Raw genomic sequence first — 12856 nt, forward strand, 5'->3', positions numbered from 1 at the left:
CATTACAATAACAAAACAGTACCAGATGTGATAACATAATAATGATTATGTAATTCAAAGGCTTGAACTTATGCTTCAGAGTCATGAGTTCAATCTGACTATAACAGCTGGTGTAATTTAAATTTACTGAATAAATCTGGATTTAAAAGGCTATTCTTGGAAATGTTGACTATGAAATTATCATAACATGTTGGTTTACATATGCCATTTAGGGAAGGAAACTTTCTGATCTGGCATATGTGACCACTGTGTAGTCTTTGTGAAGTTGAAGTCCTGCCTTTACACTAAGAGTGCCCTTCCGTGCGCTGTCTATCACAGTGCTAAATGGGATTGATTCCAAACAGAAGTTCCAAATTGAGCACCCATGAGGTACTGATCAGCAATGGGGGTAGATTTATATTCAACCACATTCTGTACTCTCATGGCCCAACATATACTTTATGATTGACATCAGGCCAAAGGATCCACTCGAATTCAATAAGCTGTGCAGAATGGCATGTCCAGAGCAGCATCTGGCATACCTTAAAATCAAATGCCACAAACATAAAACACAGGAAACATTATCACAGAGTTGCACAGCCCCACAATTAGTGGATCAGATCAAAGTTCTGCATGAGCTCTAGTCTTGAATGGTGCTGGACAATTAATAAATGGCCACAGTATTGCTCCACAAACATTCCCATCATTGTTGATGGAGCCCAGCATATTCCCCACGTCAGTACAAAAGATAAGGCTGAGGCATTCACAGTCATCCTCAATCAAAAATATTGAGTGAATGACTGACTGCGACCTCATCCTGAATCCCCCAGAGTCTCTGATATCAGTTTTCAGCAAATTCGATTCACTCCATGTGGTGCCAAGAAATAGCTGAAGACTTTATATAGTAAAGGGCATGGGTTTTGACACAATTCATGCAATAGTACTGAATACTTGTGCTCCAGTATTAGCTTTGCCCCTTGCAAATTGCTTTCGTGCAGCTACAACATAGTTATCCATCCAACAATGTGAAAAATTGCCCAGGTATGTCATGTCCACCAAAAACAGGGCAAATCTAATCTAGCTCATTACTGCTACATCAATAGACTCTTGATGATCCATTATGTGTTGGAAGATGGTGTCAATAATTGTTAATAAAAAGCACTTACCAATGAATTGTCCATTAATACTTAGCTTGGACGCTGTCAGGGTCATTCAACACCTGATGTCATTACAGCTTTGGTCCAAACTGAGACAGAAGAGCTGAACTCAAGTGCTGATGAGAGATTGACTTTGACTATGTGTCATAAAGAAGCCCTAGCAAAACTGGAATTAATGATAATCAGAAGGAAACTCTTCACTGGTTGGAATTCTACTGATGACAAAGGAAGCTGATAATGGTTGATGGAAGCCAATCACAATCAACTCCAAGGCATCTCGATCAGGGCTCCTCAGGATAGTGTCCTAGGTCAAACCACCTTCAGTTCTTTTATCAGTGACCTTTCTTCTACCATAAGGTCAACAATGAAGTTTTTCCCTGATAATTACACAATCTTCAGAACCATTTGACTCCTCAGATACTGAAGTAGTCTGGGCTTGCATGCAGAAGGAATTGGACAACACACATATATTTTTAATCAATATGTCCTAAAATATTGTAACACATTTCTGGAGTTGTGCTACTTGAACCCAGCCTCATAGTTCAGTGTCAGGGACACTACCACTGCACCGCAAGAGCCCTGGATAACAATCGGCTTAGGCTAAAAGTTGCAAGTACTAATCGTGCCATGTAATTGCCAATCAATGCAGTTTCCATAAGATATGTGTCACTTATTTGCACTTGGATGATGCAGAAGTAATGCAAGGATCAGATAATAGCAAAATACCTGAAAATGATTATTATTTAATAAAGTGAGATTCCCTCCTATGTTCTTGCCACTGGAAAACATAGAGTGTTATAACTAGAAGGAAGTACAATGAATTTTTCTTTAATCATTCATTGGATGGGAAAAGTAGTGGCAAAGCAGTCATTTATTGCCCATCTCTAACTGTCTTTGAGAAGGTGATGTTTACTCAAGTGTATATGATAGAGATACTCTCACAGTACTGCTAGAAAGAGTTCCAGGATTTTGATCCAAAGAAAGAATGATGATATCTTTCCAAATCAGTGTGTGCTGAAAGGAAAATTTGTGAGTGGTGCATTCCCATATACATACTGCCCTGGATCTTATAGGGATTGGGTTTGGGAGGTGCTATTGAAGTGCATTGCATCTCGTACATGAACACACTGCTGCTACTTTGTGCAGGTCTGGAGGAAGCTGGCATTAATAGGTTGATTTGTCCTGGATGGTGAGAGGATTCTAAAAGGTGTTGAAGCTGCATTCAACCAGGGAAGTTGGGAACATTCCATCACACTCTTGAACGGCATGTGCGGATGGTGGAGAGGCTTTTGGGAGTTGAAAGGTGAGTTTCTCACTGCAAGATTCCCAACCTCTGTGCTACCTTTGTAAGAGAAAAATACCTTAAAATGGTAATTATTTAATAAAACGAGATTCCCTCTTATATTCTTGCCACTGGAAAACATAGAATGTTGTAACTAGAAGGGAGTACAATGCATTTTTCTTTATTCATTCACTGGATGGGAACAGTAATGGCAAAGCAATCATTTATTGCCCATCCCTAATTGCCTTTGAGAAGGTGAATCTAATAATCTAACAATCTCCTATTAATGTTCAACAGATTAACCACTGTTGAATTCCCAGCATCAACATCCTGGAGGTTATCAGTGACATAAACTTAATTGAATCTGCCATATAAATACTGTGACTACAAGAGTAGCACAGAGGTTGGGAATCTTGCAGTGAGAAACTCACCTTTCAACTCCCAAAAGCCTCTCCACCATCCGCACATGCCGTTCAAGAGTGCGATGGAATATTCCCAACTTCCTTGGTTGAATGCAGCTTCAACCCCTTTTAGAATCCTCTCACTATCCAGGACAAATCAACCTGTTAATGCCAGCTTCCTCCAGCAAAGTAGCAGCAGTGTGTTCATGTACGAGATGCAATGCACTTCAATAGCACCTCCCAAACCCAATCCCTATAAGATCCAGGGCAGTATGTATATGGGAATGGTAAAAACAATGACTGCAGATGAAGGGCTTTTGCCCGAAACGTCGATTTTGCTGCTCGTCGGATGCTGCCTGAACTGCTGTGCTCTTCCAGCACCACTAATCCAAAAAATGTATATGGGAATGCACCACTCACAAATTTTTCTTTCAGAACACACTGATTTGGAAAGATATCATCATTCTTTCATTGGGTCAAAATCCTGGAACTCTTTCTAGCAGTGCTGTGAGAATATCTCTATCATATACACTTGAGAAAACATCACCTTCTCAAAGACAGTTAGAGGTGGGCAATAAATGACTGCTTTGCCACTACTGTTCCCATCCAATGAATGAGTAAAGAAAAATGCATTGTACTCTCTTCTTCTTACAACACCCTTGTAAGGGAACATAGAGGGAATCTCGTTTTATTAAATAATTACCATTTTAAGGTATTTTTCTATTACCTGATCCTTGCGTTGCTTCTGGATCATCCAAGTGCAAATAAATTATACGTATCTCACGGAAACTGGATCAAATTGTGAGGAGAAAGCAATGCATGGCTGAGTAATGAGCATCTGTGCACCTCTGCACTTTATTTATATGTTAAAAAGAAGAACCTTTTATTATGTCCAGTCCAGTCCTCCTGTTTTAATTTGACTACATCATAGAATGGTGACAACATAGAAGGAGGGCATTCAACCCAACAACTTTGTGCTGTCTCTCAAGAAGAGCAATTCCAATAACCCCACTCTCTTGTCTTTTCCATTAGCTCGACAATTTTCTTTCTCTTCAGCTAATTGCCCGACTTCCCCTTGAAAGCTGTGGTAGAATTTGCATCCAACACATTTGCAGGCTATGCATTCCAGATCGTAACTAAGCACTGGATTAATAATCTCTTATCTCAGGTCATCTTTGCTTTCTCAGTAAGGCACCTTGGAGTTCTCTGTTTCTCAATCCTTCTGTTCATGGAAACTGTTTCTCCTCATCTACTCTTTCCAGATCCCTAATGATTTTTAACACTTCTTTCAATCTCCTCTCAATCAATTCTCCAATCCATCCACAGAACTGAAGTTCCTGAACCCTAGATTTTTTTGCACCTATCATTTTGCATCTATCCAAAGTCTTACAATCCTCCCCACAGTGCGGTGCCCAGCATAGCATTGGGCACCCTTCTCCATATGGGCATAAATCAGTGTGTTTAAAGATTTTACTCAGCATTTTAGGCAATGTTCCTCCTTATAAAACCCATGATATTTATGTCTTTTTACCTACTCAAATTATCCACTTTCGATGATCTGTGTGCATCTGGGCCCTACTGCTCCTGCTTCCCTTGTAAAATTGTATCCTTTATTTTATATTGACATTGCTAACACAAAATTGCGTGTAGCAGTGTGCAATGATGCATCTGATAGCATTAGTATTTCACAATCACCTCTCATGCTATAACTGAATGTTATTAACTGTGTCGTACCATCAATTCTGTAGCTATATCCATTACGTTTTCCTACAGTTAATATAGTGCCTTTGACAAAGAACACTCTCTGAGCCTTCCCAGAACTGATGGAAGACTGATCCAAACTAACCAATTCTCCTCTTTTCAACATTGTGCATCTATTTACATAACGAGAACCTCCAACTCCCAAATGTTAATTCCAACATCTGAGGACAAAACTTTGTAAAATCAAAAGAATCTTTGAAAATCAACAAGACTTAATTGGAATGAAATTACCAGGCACAAACTTGATATGCCGGTCATGAAAGGGGCTTTGTTGTAGTTTGAGAGTTTCTGGCAGGTTCATCACCTAGAGCAGGTTGCTAGTGGCAACTTATGTTAAAAAGTGCTACGTCAGGTGTCTGCACAGGTTGACAATATTAACTACAGGATGAGAAAATGGATTTTACGTTTTTAATATTTAGGTCATGAGTTTTTCAAAAGCTGTGAAGTAATTTATTTCCTGTTGATCTGTTAAATGCATCGGAACCGCTGCTGAATTACATAGAAGCAGTACAATTTCACTTAATTTTATAGCACCGAACAAGTACAGTTTGGTAAATGGAAGGATAGTGTTTGTACACTACTCTCGAAGTGTAATTTGTGAGCCAGTAAGATTACTGAGTACGTTTTACTCTGATTTCTGTGGAAAATTAATATTTTTGACTCAAGAAAAAGGAACTGCAAAATGCAAATAGTGCTACACATTTTTACATTAAATATTGTTCAATCTGAAATGAGGAAGGATTGATGGCAAAAGAAATTCATCTCAGACCATTCTTGACATCAGTTAATGGGACTAAACATTGCGATGTTTCAATTAATTAAAAATGTGATATATATATATATTATGTATAGCTATGTATATACACATAATGTAAATTTTACATATAAAAGTTATTATTTTGGTTGTTGTTATGGGCTCAGCTAATATAACTAGCTGCATTAACATACTACCCTGAGTTTGGTTCAGGGATAATGCTTCCATGATGGCATTAACTTGAGATCCAATCAATGTTAACTCTTTAGCTTAATTTCCTTTTGACTGACAATTTGTTCCCCTGAATGTATCAGGAATTGAACAGCTTGTCCATGCGTCACACATAATGTCTGACATGCCTATTGAGATCTATCTGAATGCTGATGGATTACTTGAAATAAGGTTAAATTCCCCACTTTGATTTTTGCTTATCAGCAGGTAAAGGGATGTTGTCATCAGGGATATGTTGAAGACCTCTTCTCTCACACATCTCCAGCCCTAATCCCTCACTTTCCTGAGGGCTGCCTGAAGATCCTAGTGGGGTAATTCAGGACAAATACAGAGATCCTGCTGCCTAGCTGCTGGGGGTTTATTTTTAAAATCTCCATGCATTGAGTACTACCAGTAACTCCCTCAGAAGGAGAAAGGTGAAGAAGTACCTCAAGGGATTGTATGATTCTCAGTTACTCTTAACTACACCATTCACCACACTCTTTCACTACCTTCCCATAGCTCTTAGCAACTGCATTTTCTCCCATACATCCATCACAGTCTCAGTTACAAGAACACACTGCCTCATCTATCTTACTCATTGCAAAAATAATTATTTCCTCCTTCCCTTCATTGCATACGTTAGCACCATCTTTCTTTTCACATTCTAGAACTAGATAACTTCCTTTCTCCCTTTGTGTATTCTTGGTTATATATTCAGCACCTGCCCATTCTCATTCCATCTTGCTTCTTTTGCACTATTTGCACCAATTCTACATTCCACCTCCCTTTAACTTAAAAACAGCTACTCACTCTCTTTCAGTTGGATGAGATAGCACATATTGCAAGGGAGAGATTTTGACAAGGGAAGGAGTTGGCAATGGCTTCATTCAGCAGCTTAAAAGACGTATGTGGTCAGGTTGGGCCTTTAGATATTGGGAAAGCTGAGGCTGACAACTAACTGAAGCAGGTTGATTACATCTTACGAGGAGAAAGTGAGGACTGCAGATGCTGGAGATCAGAGCTCAAAATGTGTTGGTGACCTGCTGCGCTTTTCCAGCAACACATTTTCAGCTCTGATTACATCTTACCTCTAACATTCATTCATTTTTTTCAAATATACAGCCAACTGCACTATTTGAAGCTGTATTCCCAAGACTGCTACTTGTTCCAACTTTATCTGCATCCTAACCTTTTAGCTTTTGTTTTTTTCTAGGTCTTTCTCAGTTTCAGGGGACCCTCCTGAATATGCACCGTTAAGCACTCCTCCCTCTGAATAATGCCATACTTACATTTAGGTAGCACCACTAACATCTTAAAGGAGGAGAAAGTGCTGAGAGGTTTAGAGAGGGAATTCCAGAGCTTAAGGTCTAGATATCTGATGGCATGGCTGCTTATAGTGGAGCAAACAGAACTAGAGTTGCACATGGGACCATAATTGGAGGAGTGCAGAGATCTGGAGTTGTGGAGCTGGAGAAAGTTCAAGAGATGAAGAAGGGTAAGGCCATCTGACAGCTTGAAAGCAAGAATCAGTTTTTCAGAATCAAAGCTTTGGCAGCCAGTGTCATTTGGAAAGTGACATGGTAGTGGATGACTTGAAACAAATTACAATTCAAGCAGAAGAGTATAGAATGAGCTGAAGCTTGCAGAGGGTGAAGTGGGAGAGGCCAGCCAAGACAACTTTGAAATTGTTGAGTCTAAAGTTAACATATATATGGATGAGGTTTTCAGGAGGAAATGAGGTGAGACAGAAATGGAAATTGGTGAAGCACGTATTCTTGCTGATGGAGCAGAAATGAGTTGAACACTATAAAGTCATAGAGACATTCAGCATGGAAACACATCCTTCGATCCAACTCATCCATGCCCATCAGATATCCTAAATAAATCCAGTCCCATTGGCCAGCATTTGGCCCTTTATCTCTCTAAACCTTTCCTATTCATTTATCCAACTTTTAAATGTTGTAATTGTGTCAGCCTCCACCACTTCCCCTGGCAGCCCATTCCATAAACACACCATCCTCGGCATAAAAAAGTTGACACTTTTAGATCTTTCTCCTCCCACCTTAAACTTATGCTCTCTAATTTTGGACTCAGCAAGGATAGTTTGCCCCGGGAAAAATACATTTTCTATTCAGCCTATCCATACCCCTCATGATTTTATAAACCTCTATAAGGTCACCCCTCAACCTTTGATATTTCAGGGAAAATCCTCAGCCTATTCAGCCTCTCCCTCCAGCTCCAACCTTCCAAACTGGGCAACATCCTTGTAAATCTTTTCTGAATCCTTTCACAACATTCTTCTTATAGCAAGGAGACCAGAATTGCACGTAGTATTCCAAAATTAGCCTAACCAATGGCCTGTACAGCCACAACATGACCTCCAAACTTCTATATTCAATGTACTGACCAATAAAGAAGATTGTATCAAATGCCTTCTTCACTATCCTATCTACTTGACACTCCACTTTCAAGGAACTATGAGCTTGCACTCTAAGGTATTTGTTCAGCAACACTCCACAGGACCTTAGCATTAAGTGCATAATCCCTGCCCTGTTTTGCCTTTCCAAAATGCAGCACCTCACATCCGTGTAAATTAAGCTCCATCTGTCACTCATCGGCCATCAGATCAAGATCCCACTGTACTCTGAGGTAACTATTAGCTGTCCATCACACCTCCAATTTTGGTGTCATCTGCAAACTTAGTTCAAACACTGGTCATTTTCATTGTGAAGCAGAGGGCTTTACATATGGTGAAATAACCAGCACAGGTCTTGATTCCAGAGACAGTCCATGAGACCTCTCTGTGAAGGCTCAAGTTCTTTTTCTTGTTTTACTGAGCACAATAGAGTTGTGGATTTAAGACACTCAACAATGAAAAGAAAATGGTTCAACGTCCACAAACCAATCATTACACCAATCATTGTAAAGACTGTCAAGGAAATCAAAACAAGAGCTGAAAGTGTGAAGGAACATGCTTTCAACCTTGAACTTACATTTTGCATGGCACCAGCACTTTGCACAGCATAGTGGAGGTGTAGTCATCTCTAAAGCTAAAAGGGCTCAATGTCATCAGCCTTCTAACTATGGTGGAAGCTTCAAGTGTTGCCATGCAGAATGCCGGCTCAAAGTTCCTCTTTGCCTTGGAAAAGCAGCCTGCCACCTTTGACAGATTCTTGGAGAATGCGAACTGGAGCTTTCAAAGGCTTCACTGTCTTTCTGTTAATTTTTGTGAGCAATGAGTCCCAGCCCCATGAGTGTAAAAATGGCGAGCAGCACAAGCTGCCCTCTCTGTGGCTGTTGCTATGGCAGCCCTTCAACTAATACCTGCCATGAATCCAGTCAATCACATGGGCCAGAATGCCCAGGAAACAATGGAACTGCAGCAGTCACTCCTGGCATCCACACAACTCGAACATCCAGATGTCACTGGCCACAGTATTTTAGGGGTCTGATCAGTAAGAAGTGGCAGATTGTCTCTATAATAAGTAAGCTGTTCCTGACATTTCTGACAGGGTTGGCCTCCCCTGACTTTAGAGGTCATAATGTTGGCTGCATTTACACTTAAGGATCTTCAGGAATTTCCTGGTTATTGTACTTAAGCCTTAGGAGGAAACTCAGTGAAGTAAATGTCTTCCTCTGGTCACTGGTTTTACATCTTCTTTTAGACTTTGGCCTAGACCTACAGAGGGCAATTTATTTTAAATTGTGTTAAGTAGTTTCACAGATTAAGCAGGTCAGAAAAAGCAAATGTATTTACTAAATGCATAAAGGTCATTCAGTAGTACATGTCTTAACAACTGAAATATTTCCTCAGAATTCTTATTGTGTACTTGCCTTATTTGCCTTAATTCATGGTGGAATTAATTCAAGATAAATGCGTACCATCATTAAATATTATAATCTTTAGAAAGCTTCACAATAACACCACTGTAAGGAAAAGGTTGATAAATGTGCTGGGCAGATTAGTGTAGAAAGGAATCTGTGGTAGCTGTCCAATACGTGACCTTTTGATTTCAAAATGTGACACTTTTTCATGTTAAATGAGTCTTTGATTGGTTAAACTTTCTCTTCCTGAACCTTGGAGCACTCAATGCCATCTACTTCTTTGCAGTTGTTTTGTTGTTTTACTTCCATTCTAAACAGCTGCTAAGAGCCAGTCTATAATTAGTTTGAATTCATTGTCTCAAAATGGAACTGAAAATAACATTTAAGGAACAATACATCTTGATAATTCCAATGAAAGGATCCAGACACAGAAAAACTATTTACCCTAATTGGGATGTTAAGAATGAAGGGATATAATCATGAAGTTAGAGAAAGGTCATTTAAGAGTGAATTAAGAAGGGGAAACTTGGAATGTTCTCTCCAAAGGTGAAACTAATTAAAATTTTAATCATTAACATTGATCAACGTTTGGTATCTTCCAAATTCATGTCCATTCGTTCAAGACCTCTAAATTTCAATGCATCCAGTGTCTACCCTGTCTACCTCTGTAACAGCCCTATAATCACTAAAAAAGCTGCACATCTCATCTAATTCTGGCTGCGTTGAGGATCCCTGATTTTAATTCCCTCATTATTGGTGGCTGTACCTTGTGCTGTTGAGGTCCTGAGTTCTGTGATTCCCTTTCCAAACCTCCTTGCCTCTCTATCTAACTTGCCTTCTTTAAGAAAATCTTTCAAACCTGCCCCTTCCAAGCTTTCGATAGAGATAAAACAAAACTGCAGATGCTGGAATCCAAAGTAGACAGGCAGAAGGCTGGAAGAACAGAGCTTTTGGTCACAATGTTCTCTCCAAAGGTGAAACTAATTAAAATTTTAATCATTAACATTGATCAACGTTTGGTATCTTCCAAATTCATGTCCATTCGTTCAAGACCTCTAAATTTCAATGCATCCAGTGTCTACCCTGTCTACCTCTGTAACAGCCCTATAGTCACTAAAAAAGCTGCACATCTCATCTAATTCTGGCTGCGTTGAGGATCCCTGATTTTAATTTCCTCATTATTGTTGGCTGTACCTTGTGCTGTTGAGGTCCTGAGTTCTGTGATTCCCTTTCCAAGCCTCCTTGCCTCTCTATCTAACTTGCCTTCTTTAAGAAAATCTTTCAAACCTGCCCCTTCAAGCTTTCTATAGAGATAAAACAAAACTGCAGATGCTGGAATCCAAAGTAGACAGGCAGAAGGCTGGAAGAACAGAGCTTTTGGTCACCCTGATATCACTTCATGTGACTGAGCGTCCTTTTTATTTTATGATGTGCTTGTGAAGTGTCTTGGCCATTTTATTAGGTTAAGGTAGTTGCATAGACATGAGTTGTTGATATGAGAGCATTGAGGAACAAAGTTGTTAATGAAGTTAACAATCATCTATAAGGGTGGAACAGTCTGAAAGGACTGAATTTCTTCCTCCTCTTTCCATATGCTAGCTTTTTTGTGAATTCACTTGTGGGACCTGGATGTCACTGGCTGGTTGGTCCAATACTTATTGCCCATCCCTTGTTGCCTTTGAGAAGGTGGAAGCTGCCTTGATTTATTTTCTCCTTCAATTCTTTCCCTTTGCTTTCTTAAAAGCATTGTAATTGCTGAGGTATGATGAACCTGCACAAGATATTGGACCGTGGGATCATCACAGCCTCATCCAGTTTTGCCCTCATTCGACAGCATTAGAAATGCTCTGATAACTGTATACTGATCACAAGCTGACTTTGATCTCCCTGGGTCAGTGATAGTGAGGCTAATTGAAAGCACAGTTAGATGTCTGGTCAACATCAGGCAACACAACACCATTGAGCCCATAAACTGCCTGAGTAATGAAAGGGTAATGATATTTTGCGATATGTATCCTGAAATATATTTTTACTTAGGTCTGCTGGCAAGATTATGCTTGGCTTATTTTCAAATCTCTGCAATTTGCCTGAAGTCTACCATTGACTGAGCTTGAGATTATAATTTACAAAGTTCAAACTTTTGTTCAAACTTAACAAAGGTGTTAATGAAGTTAACAATCATCTAGAAGAGTCAAACAGCCTGAAAGGATTGAATTTCTTCCTCCCGTTTCCATATTCTAGTTTTTAAAAAAAATTCTCTTGTGGGATCTGGGTGTCGCTGGCTGGTCCATGACTTATCGAGCACTTTCAATTAAGTTTTTTTTATTTTCAAGAGGACTGTTGCAGATATCTAAATTTAGATTGTCTCAATATTTTTGGCATTTGGAAAAATCTTAAACGCCTTGCAAAATTTTCTACTTTGGCATAGGTTGATGAGAGTTAAGGTTAGCTCAACTTTCTGTTATGTCACTAAATCTTTTTCATCCCTACCTGATGAATCACTAACATGGAACATGTTCTCAGCAACTTGATTATTACCACTACTCTGATATACGCTGGAGTTTTCCGGATGGGTCATGATGTTGAAGTGGTGCTCAGTTCCAGTTCTAGGAACCTAGAACTAGCTCTTGACTCCTGTCAGCATCTTCCTGAAGGCCATCCTTTGAGAATCTCTGTCTAATGAAGGACGGTGGACAGATAATAGAAGGGCAAGTCCAATCCAATGCTATCAGGTTAACCAACTCCATGGTGAGTTGAGCAGATACTGAGGCAAGCAGGTCAGTGTGAGAGCTCTTTGGCATTGACAGCATAGTGGCTCAGTGGTTAGCACTGCTGCCTCCCAGAGCCAGGGACCCAGGTTTGATTCCAGTCTGGGCAACTGGCTGTGTGGAGTTTGCACATTCTCCCTGTGTCTGTTTGGTTTGCTCTGGTTTGCTTCCACAAAGCAAAGATGTGCAAGTTAGGTAATTTGGCCATGCTAAATTGCCCATTGAATTCAGGAATGTGTAGGTTAGGTGCATTAGCCAGGGGTAAATATAGGGTAGGGGAATGTGTCTAGGTGGGTTACTCTTTGGAGGGTTGGTATGGACTTGTTGGGATGAAGGGCTTGATTCCACACTATAGGGATTTTATGATTATGACGCCTCCATGAGTTTGAAAAAATTCAGCCAATTGTCTCAGGAGACCTCTATTCACTCAGTTTTGTTTTATCATTAGTTTCCCATGTCGTGGGTGCTCTGTAATACATATTCAGTTTCAACCAGCTCTCTCCTTCTTGGCAGAAAGTTTTGTTATGACTGTCATGGATATATACGCTATGGAGAACGAGCTACTGCCTATAGACATGTGGTGTATTGTGTACTATTGAGTCCGCAGTACACGATTAGCTTTAGGTGAACTGAAATGATAAACATGATGCACCCCCTCACAGACGTAAGACACTCTGCACTCACTATACACACACACACTTTCTCACACACACACA

The 12856-nt window shown here is 39.8% G+C and overlaps 1 protein-coding gene across 7 annotated transcripts in view; it reads left to right on the plus strand.

Moving 5' to 3' along the window:
• The window catches only part of lypd6b (LY6/PLAUR domain containing 6B), a 181949-nt gene that overhangs the window by 132403 nt on the left and 36690 nt on the right, over positions 1–12856 (plus strand). The window contains exon 1 of one of the 7 annotated variants that reach the window (XM_043694144.1): positions 8639–8648. The exons of the other annotated variants lie outside the window; for them this stretch is intronic. The gene's annotated coding sequence lies outside the window, so the exon portion shown is untranslated. Of the gene's footprint in view, positions 1–8638; positions 8649–12856 lie in introns of those variants that run through there. 7 annotated transcript variants of the gene reach the window in all.

The sequence above is a fragment of the Chiloscyllium plagiosum genome, chromosome 7 (genome assembly GCF_004010195.1).
Source record: "Chiloscyllium plagiosum isolate BGI_BamShark_2017 chromosome 7, ASM401019v2, whole genome shotgun sequence".
NCBI classification, from domain to species: Eukaryota; Metazoa; Chordata; class Chondrichthyes; order Orectolobiformes; family Hemiscylliidae; genus Chiloscyllium; species Chiloscyllium plagiosum.